The 13,492-nt window shown below is 45.4% G+C and overlaps 1 pseudogene; it reads left to right on the forward strand.

Moving 5' to 3' along the window:
* Window positions 1-1,570: 1,570 nt before the first annotated feature.
* LOC134479422 (ornithine decarboxylase-like) lies at window positions 1,571-3,338 on the forward strand (annotated as a pseudogene).
* Window positions 3,339-13,492: the final 10,154 nt, after the last annotated feature.

Consider the following 13,492-nt stretch of genomic DNA (forward strand, 5'->3'; position numbering starts at 1 on the left):
GAAGGATGCATGCCTTTCTGCAGGCCTAAGAAAATCTTGTGGGAGTGCACTCACTCACACATCATCCTTTTGTGCCTGTGCTGCCTCCTGCTCTTCCCAGCCCCTTGTCTCCCTGAGGCATTTGGGCACCTGGTAATGAAAGCACGGGGAGCACGGCAGGGCTGCACTTTCCCTTCCAGTCTATTTCTTTCCCCTTTTCATCATGGGGACATTCCCAGTCTCATTCACCGAGCCTGAACATTGTTCTCTGCTTGGCTCTTCTTTCCAAGCATTTCAAATTCTAGTCACAAACTCTACGTGCATAGTCAAGTCTGTCATCTTTTCTAGCAGAAGAGAATTGAGTGAACTTTGAGTTTTCAGCTTTCACTGCAAACTTCCAGAATAGTTTATGAACATACAAAGCAAAATCAAAAATCCCCTCCAGTTACACAGTAGGATAGCACCCAGCAACGCTACCTGCCATTTTATCCACTTCCTTCAGTAACATTGCTCACCCCTGAGAATCTACAGTTCCCTCTACCACATTAGGAGCAGAGTTACCCATTATGCCTAAGGCACTTTGGGTGCCACCTGTAGGCATAAATGTTTAGAAACCTCCTCTTAAGCTCTCCTCTAGCCCACCACAGAGCAGATGCAGTGGCAGAGAAAAGTTATTAGGATGTGGGGAAGTGGACCTGCTCAGCAGTCTTTCTCTGGATTGAGCTCCATCTCCTTGGGCAGCTGTTCAATCCCAGAGCAAACACCAAATACAACTCAGCAGCCACAGTCCAGTCCTCTAGGCAGGCAGAAAACAGGATCGAACCAGCAGCCACAGTCCAGTCCTGCCAGCAAGCAGACACCAGGCAGCTGTACTTCAATCCTGAAGAAACCACCAGGCTGGCCACCGACCTGAGGTCAGGGCACAGAGGTGACAAACTGCTGCTGGAACCTCACGAGCAGTTCTTGGGCAAGCTTCTCTCCATGGCAGCTTTATCACAGGTTGAGCTCAACCACGCTATGCAAGGGGAACCAATACCTGCAGTGTCCTTACTGAAGAATGGACAGGTGGAGCAAACCAAAGCTCAGTGCTCATCTCCCACAGTCTGTGGGGTCAGATTTACACTCCTTCATCAGGAGCCCTTTCACTGTCTGCTATATCCAAACATCCTTTCACCTGTGTCTGCTTCAGGAGAAGTCTATGGCGTGTTTCCTTAGCAAGACATCCTTTTACCTGTGTGCCTGAGCAAATCATTTGGCAAAATGACCTAGAAGTTTCCTCTTCATATCTCCCTGTTTCTTTAAGAATTGTCCCTTTTTTCCTATCATTAGTGAGCTACACGCAATGGGAATTAATGTAAAAACCATCATATTTTCAGTAAAAGCCACATGTATAGAATAGATAAATACTTAACAAAACCTCATGGTTGTATCAATATACAGTATTTAAAGAACCACCTTAGGTTCCGTATGGTACTTCAGAACAATTTAAAATTTCCATCAAAATATAATGCAAACAAAAACTTAAATAGCTTTGCATATGTAATGGTAAGACAAATATCTGAAATTTCTAAGAACATAATTAAAAAATACATTAAATTTCTAATATATAATAATTCAAATAAAATGATTTTTAAATGTTTATCAATCCCTGGTCATAACCAATAATAACCTTTCATCCTAGATAACAATTATATCACATTAAATGACCAAACCTATACACCCCACATTAAGTGACTAGGGCGACGATCTTCATAAAACTGCTTCCTGCTAAATTGGGGTGAACAATTCCTGTATGGGCCCCAAGGGAGAAAAAAATGGTTAGTTTGAGAAAAGGTAGCTGTAGCATTGGTTGCCCAATCTGTCTAGTTTCTGTGCTAGCCCTTTTGAAGTTGATTTGCATGCACAGGTAGAAGAATCATTAACTGACACAGTCTGTGAATCACCTGGGCTTGGTGAAGACACTGTCTCAGCTCACAAGAGGTTTCTATTAGTCAGATCTAAACTGTAAAAGGTTCTGTTTGTACCCATAGTTTTCAATTCTGTATATACAGAAGCATAAACACATCCCCTGGATACTATTACTGGGTTCCCTTCCCATGTCAACACATCCTTGCATTGCTTGGCCTAGTTATTCAGGTTTCTCAATAACCTCTTCGAGATGTTATTCCATTTTCACCAACATTAAGAATATTGAGGGACAGACCCTGCAGACATCACCAACAGCCACCCTAGCCAGAGGATTGGCGCCACCTAGGATCAGCATCAGCAAATGGCTGGATGATCCTCAGGGTCTGGTGCAGTCCTCACCTTGGGTCTGTCCAACATGGCCCAGTGCTGTTTTCCGCAGGCATATCAAGAACCATGAGCAGCTTTACTAAGGAAAACTTTGGTTGCCATATCCTTGAGGAAGGCTTTACTGCCAAGGACATTCTACAGCAAAAGAAAAAAAGAAAAAAAAAGAAAAAAAAAAAGAACTCTTCCCTGACAATAAGGAAGCTTTCTATATATCACACCTCGAAGAGATTCTAAAGCAGCATCTGAGGTGGCTAAAAGCTCTTGCCTTGTGACTCCCTTCCACAGACAAGTGGAACGACAGCAGAGCTCTAGCTGCAAGTGGGAGAGGATTTGACTGTGCAAGCAAGAGTGGCATTCAGTTGGTGTAGAGGCTTGGGTGCCTCCAGAGAGCATTACCTATGCAAATCCTTGTAAACAAGTGTCTCAAGTCAAGTATGCCTCCACTGCTGGAGTCCACATTAGGACCTTGTCAGTGAAATTGAATTAATCAAAGTCACCAGAGCACATCCAAAGGCAAAGTTGGTTTTACATATGGATGTTGACACTTCCAGAGCCTTTTGTCGCCTCAATGTCAAGTTTGTTGCCACACTTAAAACCAGCAGGCTTCTCATGGAACAGGCAAAAGACCATCAGCTTCCATGAGGGCAGTAGATGTACTGACCCTGAGACCTTCATGCAGGCAGCATCACACACCCGCTGTGTCTTTGACATGGAATGAGAAGTTGGTTTCAGCATGGATCTGCTTGAAATTGGTGGTGGCTCTCCTGGATCTGAAGATACAAAGCTTAAATTTGAAGGGAACACAGTGTAATCCACCCAGCTGTGGACGAGCACTTGCCATCAGACTCTGGAGTGAGAACCATACCTGAGCCGGGCAGATACTGTGTCTCCTCTGCTTTCACAGTTGCAGTCGACATCATTGCCCAGTAAAAGTGTGGAAGGAGCAGCCTGTTCTGATGATGAAGAGGAGTCAATGAGCAAGGCTTCATGTATTCTGTGAATGGTGGAGAGTGTATGGATCATTTACCTGCATTCCTTATGATCATGCACATAGGAAGGCCTAGGGCAGAAGATTTACTCATCCAGCATCTGGGGAAAATCATGAAGGGTACCCAACTGGTCCCTACAGATCTGTATCTTTGGTGGTTGAATTGTTTGTTGGACTTTATGACCCAGATAACTAGTGGGTCTCCCCTTTATTTTTTCTGGAGCAATCTGTAATCCCAAGTATAGTAGAATCTTTTGTTTTACCATGTTCCCAAACCCATCTTTATCAGAATCAGCCAACAGAATGTCTTCCGTAAAATGGTAAATGAGAGATGGAGGGAATTGCTTACAAATAATTGTGAATGGTTGTTACACAAAAATATGACAAAGTTGGAATATTTAACATTCCCTTTGGACAAACTTTGCAGTTTTCTCTTTAGGGGATGACTATTATTCGAACTAGCTAGGGAGAATGCAAAGACAGGGGTCTTTCTCATGCAAGGGTATTTTGAAGAACAACCTTTCAAGCCAATTGTTACCATAAGCTATGACGGGGTAACAAAGATGTAAAGAAGTCCGGGCTATAAAGAACCTGTGCTCTGTTACCTGTATTAATCCTTCCCCAGGAGTAACTACCATGTCACCCTAATTCCCTCATTTGCTGTCCCTGAAACTGCAGGGCTACTATTTTGAGAACTCAATTGTTGTAAAACGACCCTTCCCGATATAAGCTTAGGTGTATGTCAGCCACATGTCTCAATTTCTCTTTTTGCCCTTCTGGTCCTACACAGGCAATCAATTGGACACAATGCTATTTGAAATAACAAACTCCCATAAATTGCATCAAAACCTGAGGTAGCCAATGTGGATTCCAAGACTTTTGGGAAAGTAACATCAGCTCCTGTATGTACCAACACTTCTATGCACACACCCATATTTGGACAATCTATATCTATGATCATAGACCTGTGTGCTAGAGCACATGTTGCCCAGTGCTCCCAAAAGCCCCTGTTCATGCCACAGGAACAGCCTTCCCCCTGTTGTAGGGAAACAGCTGAGCAGTTCTATCTCCTTCCTCCCCTTTAGCTGGTTTGTTTCTTCCTTGTGATCCCCATCTACTACCCCTGGATACACCATGAGTCCATGAGAAGTGAATCAACTTCTTCCCAAGATTATTCCCACTGTCCCTGAAGGTAAGGGACCATCGACACCAGTGGTCCACTTATATCATGTGACTTTTGGGGATAATGTAAGAGGGATCAATGGCCAGATCAAAGCTACACTTTCTCTGCAGCCATGTATAAGATCAGAAACACCTACTTTTCTTGCCTGCTTGGTACCTCCTGACTGACAAAAAGGAAAATTACTCCATTGTTTGCTGAGGGGCCTCTAGCTTACAGGGCTGCCTGTAGTTTTACAATCAGCACCACCTCAGCCCAGGACTGCATCAATGCTACCAGCCCCTCCTGCCTTTCTTCTTCTTCCACCATGCTGAGTTCTGGGATTGGCCACTGCCAACCCTAACCTGGCCTCTTTCTCTCTCCACCACTGCTTTGTGGGTTCTTGCAACCAGCTTGCCTCTGAGACGTTTGATACTGTGGAGAAGAGATACAGGGCTGGAGAGATGGCTCAGGGGTTAAGAGCACTGACTGCTCTTCCAGGGGTCTGACTTCAATCGCCACCAATAAAAAGCTGACTCACAACCACCTGTAATGGATGTGATGCCCTCTTATCACCTCTTATCCCTGACAGCGTACTCACAGGCAGTAATCTTTAAAAAAATATTTTATAACTTGCCTACCAGGCACAATTTCTAGACAAAGATAATGCAGGCCTTCCAGGAGGGAGTTACCAGTTCATTATCTCTGTGTTTTCTCCTGCTCTAAACTTGAGGCTTGTTCTACCATCTGCTGCCAGGTATCTCTGACCACCCTCCCAAGGCTGCAGAGCCTGCTTTTCCCGAGCCCTTACATGATTACTGTTGGTATTCTCCCCATGCTTATAAACATAGGTACCTCAGGACAGCCAGATATTCTCTGCCCCACAGTTGCCTGACAACAGACAGATGTGCCTGACAGTGGCCTATGCACTCTACTACTCTCTCATTAAGGTTCTCCATGTGGAACAATGGTGGCTGGGTGTGTTCTGTCCAGGCATGGGTCAAGATTCAAAATCCAAACACTGGTTCCAAAACCCTGGGTCAAACCAGGAACCTTAACATTGGTGCCTTGACTCGGATGCCCCCAGGTGAGCATTTTGATTTCCCCCTGCCCACATGGCCTGGTTCTTCCACCATCCCTCTACTGACCCTGAGGCACAGGATAGGACTTTCCCAACACATGCCTCTGCTGCCCCCTGCAACTGCCAGCTTATCCTGCAGAACCTTGGTGGAGGTGGAGGGAACCTGTGCACTAAGACCTCGTTGCTGCATTGCCCACAGTTCACATTGGTCTGTGGGCACAGCTGCAGTTGCTCACCATTGGCTCTGTGCTCTCCCTGGCTTGGCAAGGAAGAATGGAGATGCATGCCACTTCTGTGCACATGGCTGGAGATTGCCTCCAAGCGTCCTGCTGTTGGGCCCTGCCATTACATCTGCTGCCACTTCTGTGAACATCACAGTGATTTGATCGCAGCTGCTGCCACAACATTGACCCAATCAAACCACCAATGCTTGCTGGCTGCCTGGGATCTCAGGACTTACACCACTCCAGCAGGTCTCCCCTTGGCCCGCATGCCCTGCTTTTAGCTGCCCACCAAGTAGAGCACCCTCTTCAAGCACATGTAGGTGAGCAGTACTTACTCCACCTCTGTGTGCTTTTTTTTTAACCTCAGAGCTTGACTTTCCATGGGGTACACACACAGGGTTTCAGGAGAGCGTTCTTGAGCTTGGAGCTACCTGTGCTACCTCTGGGGATAGATCCTTTCATGGAGCCTCCTTCTAGGATCTTTTCCTTGTGTGAGACTTTCTCTCTTTGAGATGTATTAATGCCAGCCTAGGCCTGGATAGACTGCTTTCTGGCCCAAGAGCACCAGCTCTAAATCTAGCCCGAGCACAAGTTGGGGCAATTAATCCCTATTCTCACCCATGGGTCTATAGGTCTTCAATGCCTGTCCCCATTTCCTGGGATGTTTTGGTCTAATTTACAGTAACCAGAAAACATTCTCTCTGTCTGGCCCCATTCCCAGGCCTCCCTCTTCTCCCATGCTTGTTGCTGTAGCTCCTGCTTCCTGCCCTGTGAAAAGCAGGTCTGACCCCGTTTAGGAGGAACCCTGTCTATCAGGCCTGTTTTCCACGTCTCTGGGACCCGAAGACCCTTGTATAAGCCAGCTCTCTTTCTGTCCAGGACTTTGCTCCAGCGTGCTAACAATACCAACTGCACACACTGCCCCAGCTGTCCACACCACTGTCCCAACTGTGAGTACTTGAGCACTCCCGCTTATACCTTGCTCTGCCGATCTTGAAGAATGGAAACCTATGAGCTACAGGAATCCCACTCAGACCTATTCTTATGGACCAAATAGATTCCACTCAGATAAGTGCATCTGCCTAAATCTCCACTTACTACCTATTCCAAAGGGTGGGAGTCCTCTGGTTTTTAAATTTACATTTAAGAAAAAGTTTACTTATCTCCTGCAACATGCTTAATTTTATTCTCTGCCTATAATAATTATGTATGTTCCAGCACCTCATCAAGTCCAGGTGCTTACTACACCCAGGACAGCCCCAGAGAAGAGACCTCCAGATGTTCCAATCTCCTCTCAGACACAGATGCTTCTATTGGATCTGTTCCTTCTGACCTATCCTCGGATAGTTCCACAGACCCTGGACAACAGGGAGACAGCCAACTCTAGGACTGTACAAACTTCCCCATACCATTTTTCTAGGTTCCCTAGAGACAAGTCACCACAGAGCAAGCAAGAAGTAGTAGTCAGATCACCTCAACCCAATTCCTGCTTCACCCTCGCTGCTGATTTTTTTTTTTAATTAAAGTAAAACAGGGGAATATTGGTGTTCTGTCTAAGCTCCAAGAGCACAGCTACATGGGAATAGCCAGGTACGCTCCACCCAACAAATGCCTGGCAACAGCCACCTGTGTCTGACACTCTCAAAGGGGCTACTTGCCCTCTTACCCTCTCTTACTTCTCTCTTCTTTCTTTACTGCTCCTGCCCCTTTTCCAATCCCCCACTTCATGTTCCCATGGCCGGCAAACATTTTGACTCTACTACTCTAAACATTAAAGTTCTCCACGTGGAAACATGGTGGCTTGGCATGTTCTGTCCAGGCACAGGCCAAGATTCAAATCCCTAACAATTATTATGTCCATCTTCCTCCAAAGAGAGAAGGACAGAGAAGAGAGGGGCAGAGAAGATGAAGATGAAGCAGATCCATGTGGCACTTAGACTGCCAATCCTTTGACCAATGTCTGCCTTTTGCACAGAGGCTGCAGTAGCCTGGAAGCCTCTGTAGCTCACAATAACCAGAACCTGCCTGTTCTTAGCTAGGATTACCATATTTGCTACAATCATTGCACTTGTTATTTTGAAGTCTGGATACTTTGGCCTTACAATGTCTTTGTAAATGACCCAATGGACCTCAATTAAAACATCAAGCATTTTGATTGCTGATAAATCTAGCCACCATTTGCTGTATGATGTTGGCATTATACTCATGACAAGCAATACCAGTGGTTTCCCTTATCCATTCATCTATAGGGGCTCTACATGGCTTTCAATGGTCTAACTGCTCTCTCACATTTGGTGTTTGCATTCTCAAAGACATATTTCTATCAATGAATTTCTGTTTTTAAAGTCTGATATGGTTATATTCACAGTTGAACTCAACCTCTGTAAGAATTCTCTAAAGGATTCTTCAGAATCCTATTTTTGTAAAAGAAAATTTCCCCCAGATCCTGCAACAAAATCCCAAGCTCCTAAAGTTGCAACGCACCATTGTTCAATTTCACCGTCAGATCTGATTTATTCCCCTAAGACAGCATGATGCCCATCACCAAGCAGCTCGTCTTCAGTAACAGTTATTCCACTTGTTAATTACAGGTCTGGTTCTGTATCTTCATGCCTCCACCATGAAAACCATTGTCATTGTTGACCAGCTGACATCAACCCGTTCCATCTAATCTTGTGGGATCACCTCATTCTGTGGCCTAGTTATTTAGTGTTTCACTAATATAGGAAGAATGTAAATGATACAAAGCAACAGATTCGTCAAAATGCTTCAAAATCTGGCATTTCCATCAGTCACCAGGTGAGGTCACTGTCAGGAATAGCATCAGTAGCAGGCACATGCTATAGAGACGCTGGGAAGGATGCATGCGTTTCTGCAGGCCTAAGAAAATCTTGTGGGAGTGCACTCACTCACACATCATCCTTTTGTGCCTGTGCTGCCTCCTACTCTTCCCAGCCCCTTGTCTCCCTGAGGCATTTGGGCACCTGGTAGTGAAAGCACAGGGAGCAGGGCAGGGCTGCACTTTCCCTTCCAGTCTATTTCTTTCCCTCTCCTTCATGGGGTACATTACCAGTCTCATTCACCAAGCCTTGTTCTCCCCCTGGCTCTTTTTCCTTTCCAAGCATTTCCACTTCTAGTCACACACTCTATGTGCATAGCCAATCTGCAATCTTTTCTAGCAGAAGAGAATCGCGTGAACTTTTACGTTTTTGGGTGTTATTACAAATTTTCAAAATAGTGGGTGAAGAGTATATGCGAATCCAAAACACCCCCTCCAGGACACTATCAGAGGACACCCAGCCAATGTAGCTGCCATTTTACCAATTTCCTTTAGTAACATTGCTCACCCCTCATCATCTACAGTTCCCTCTATACCACATTAGAAGCAGAGTTACCTGTTATGCCTAAGGCACTTTGGGTGCCACCTGTAGGCATAAATGCTTTGAAACCTCTAATGCTCTCCTCTAGCCCACAGTAGAGCAGAGGTAGTGGAAGAGAAAAGTTATTAGGATGTGGGGAAGTGGACCTGCTCAGCAGTAGTTTTCTAGGATTGAGCTCCCTCGCCTTGGGCAGCTGTTCTCTTCCACAGCAAACACCAAACAGGACTCAGCAGCTGCAGGCCAGTCCTCTAGGCAGGCAGAAAACAGGCACGAACGAGCAGCCACAGTCCAGTCCATTCAGGAAGCAGACACCAGGCAGATATACTTCAATCATGAAGAAACCACCAGGCTGGCCACTGACCTAAGGTCAGGGCACAGAAGTGACAAGCTGCTGCAGGAAACTCATAAGCAGTTCTGGGGCGATCTTCTCTCCATGGCAGCTTTATCACGAGTTGAGCTCACCAACGCTATGTAAGGGGAACAATTGCATGGAGTGTCTTTACTGAAGAATGGCGAGGTGGAGCAAACCAAAGCTCAGTGCTCATCTCCCACAGTCTGTGGGGTCAGATTTATGCTCCTTCATCAGGAGCCCTTTCATGTGTCTGCTATATCCAAACATCCTTTCACCTGTGTCTGCTTCAGGAAAAGTCTATGACATGCGTTTGCTATAGCAAGACATCCTTTCACCTGTGTGCCCCAGCAAAACATCCTTTGGCAAAATTACCTTTTTAAAGACCTAGAAGTCTCCTCTTCACATACCCCTTTTTCTTTAAGAATTGTCCTATTCACTATCATTAGCAATCTATACACATTGGAAATTATTTTAAGAACCATCACACTTTCTATTAATGCCACTTGTATAGTAAAGTCAAATGATTAACAAAACCTTACCTTTCTATCAATATACAATACTTAAAAAAAAACACCTCAGGTTTCTATCAATATACAATACTTCAAAACAATTTAAAATTTCCATCAAAATACAATGCAAACAAAAACTTCAATTGCTTTCCATAAGTAATGGTAAAACAGAAATCTGAAATTTCTAAGAACATAATCAAACAAAAATACCTTAAATTTCTATTATACAGTAATTCCAATAAAATGACTTTAAATGTTTATCAATCTCTGGTCATAACCAATAATAACCTTTCGTCCTAGATAACTATTGTATCACATCAAATGACCAAACCTATCCACCCCCACCTTAAGGGACTAGGGCGACGATCTTCAGAAAACTGCTTCCTGCTGAATTTTGGTGAAGAATTCCTGAATGGGCCCCAAGGAGAAATAAATGGTTAGTTTGAGAAAAGGTAGCTGTAGCATTTGTTGCCCAATCTGTCTGTCTAGTTTCTGTGCTAGCCCTTTTGAAGTTGATCTGCATGCACAGTTAGGAGAAACCAGTAACTGACACAGTCTGTGAGTCACCTGGGATGTTTGCTTTGGAAAGACACTGACTCAGCTCACAAGAGGTTTCTCCTAATCAGATCTATCTTTATAGGCTTCTATTCATAGCCATTTTTCCCTCTCTGTAGATGCATAAGCATAACCACATCCCCTTCATACTGTTACAGGCTCCCTTCCCCTGTCAACACCTCCTTACATTGGTTGACCAAGTTCCTCAGTATTTTCAATAACCTCTCTTGGGTGGTGTTGTTCCATTTTCACCAATAGCAAGAACACTGAGGGTCAGTCCCTGCAGACATCACCAACAGCCACCATAGGCAGAAGCTTGGTGCCCCTGGGATCAGCTTCTACAAATGGCCAGATGATCCTCAGGGTTTGGATGGTGTCCTCACCATCGGTCTGACCAGCTGTGGCCCAGGGCTATTTTCTGTAGGCATATCGAGAACCATGAGCAGCTTTACTAAGGAGAAGATTGATTGCCATATCCTCAATGAAGGCTTTACTGCCAAGGACATTCTACACCAAAAAAAAAAAAAAAAGAGGAACAGTCTTCCCCTGATAAGGATGCTTTCTATGTTGCAGACCTGGAAGACATTCAAAAGCAGCTTGTGAGGTGGCTAAAATCTCTTGCCCACTAACTCCCTTCCACAGACAAGTGGAATGACAGCAGAGCTCTAGCTGCAACTGGGAGAGTACTTGACTGTGCAAGCAAGAGTGACATTCTGTTGCTGGAGAGGCTTGGGGTGCCTCCAGAGAGCATTACCTATGCAAATCTCTGTAAACCAGTGTCTCAAATCAACTATACCGCCACTAATGGAGTCCACATTAGATTTTTAACAATGAAATCGAAGAAAGTCACCAGAGCACATCCAAAGGAAAATTTGGTTTTGCAGTTAGATGTTGACACTTCCAAAGCATTTTGTCACCTAAATGCTAAGTTTGGTGCCACACTCAAACCCTGCCAGCTTCTCAGGGAACAAGCGAAAGCTCCAAAGATTGACATCATTGACCTCAGCTTCCATATTTTACCAATAATTTGTCAATTCCTATAAATTGCATCAAAACCTGAAGTGGCCAATCTGGATTCCAAGAATGTTGGGAAAGTGTACTAGCATCAGCTCCTGTATCAACCAGCCTTTCTATGTCAACACACATATTTGGACAATCTGGGGTCTCTGATCAGAGACCTTTGTTTGCCAGAGCACACGTTTCCTAGTGCTCCCAAAAGCCCCTTTTCATTCCACAGGAGCACCCTTGCTCCTGATGTAGGGAAATAACTCAGCCATTCGATCTCCTTTCTCACCTTTAGCAGGTTTTATTTATTTCTTGCCATCCCCATCTACTAAACCGGGATAGACCATAAGTCATTGAGGAGTGAATCCACTTCTTCCCAAGATTATTCCCACTGTCCCTGAAGGTAAGGGACCATACATACCAGTGGTTAACTTACAATCTTCCTCTTTGTGGGTAATGAAAGAGGGATCTGTGCCCAGATCCAAAGCTAACCTTTCTTCTGCAGCCATGTATAAGATCAGAAACACCTTATGCTTCATACATCCAGACTGACCACAAGGAAAACTTGAATTGTTTGCTCTGGGGACTCAGGCTGACAGGCCGTCAGCGTTCCCTATAGTTTTAAAATCACTACCACCTTAGCAGCCCAGGCCTAAGGCCAATGCTACCAGCCCCTCCTGCCTTTCCTTCTCTTCCACGATGCTTAGTTATGGGATTGTCCTCTGCCAACCCTAACCTGGCCTCTTTCTCTACACATCACTGCTCTGGGGTTCCTGCCACCAGCTTTCCTCTGAGCCCTTTGAATCTGGGGACAAAAAACACAGGGCTGGAGGTATTGCACAGAGGTTAAGAGCACTGACTGCTCTCCCAGAGTTTGACTTTAAATCCCAGAAAACACATGGTGGCTCACAACCAGTTGTTTTGGGATCTGAGGCCCTCTTCTGGTGTTGTCTGAAGACAGGGACAGTATACTCACATGAAAAAAATCTCAAAAAAAAAAAAAGACTTCATAATTTGCCTACTAAGCACAGTTGCTATGCAAAGATAAGGCAGGCATTCCCGGTGGGAGTTACCAGTACATTAACATTGGTGCTGTTCACTCGGTTGTCCTGCATGAGGATTTTGATTTTCCCCTTGCTCAGATGTCCTGATGCTCCCACCACCCTGCCACCAACTCAGGGGTAGAGGACAGGCCTTTCCCACTCCATGCCTCTGCTCCCCAAGGCAGTCCACAGCCTGCCCTGGGATGCCTAAGGTCAGGAACTCGGAGCATCAGTCGAGATGGATGGAACCATGCACTCCTGCCACATCGCCCCACTGCCCGAAGTCCACTCTGGGCCCAGGACCCAGTCACACTTGCTTGCCATGGACTACTCACTCACACTGGCTGTGGCAGGAAAAATGGAGGTTTATGCCATTCCTACGCACATAACTGGAGATTGTCAACAAGCATCCTGCTGATGGACACTGTCATTAAAACTTCTGTGGCTTCTGCATGTATCAGAGGGATTCGATCAGAGCTGCTGCCTCACCATCTACATCAGACCACCACCATCTGTTGGCTGCTGTAGGCCCTCAGGACTTACACCACTCCTCAGGCTTCCCCATCGCCATGACACCCTGCTAATAGCTGTCCACCCACGAGAGTGCCCTCTTCAGCATGTGCTGGTGAGTGGTACTTACTCAACCTCTGTGCACTTTCTTTACCTCAGGGCTTGACTTTCTGTGGTGAACACATGGTTTCAGGAGAGCATTCTTGAGCTTGGAGAGCTAGCTGTGCTGCTTCTGGGGATAGATTCTTTCATGGAGCCTCCCCTTCTAGGACTTTTCCCTTGGGTGAGACCTTCTTTCTCCTTTTGAGACAGTTTAATGCCAGGCCGGGCCTGGATAGACTGTTCTCAGGCTCAGGAGCACTGGCTCTAACTTTAGACCCAGCACAAGTCAGGGCAATTAATCCCTATTCTC

This window comes from Rattus norvegicus, chromosome 6, assembly GCF_036323735.1.
Source record: "Rattus norvegicus strain BN/NHsdMcwi chromosome 6, GRCr8, whole genome shotgun sequence".
NCBI lineage: Eukaryota > Metazoa > Chordata > Mammalia > Rodentia > Muridae > Rattus > Rattus norvegicus.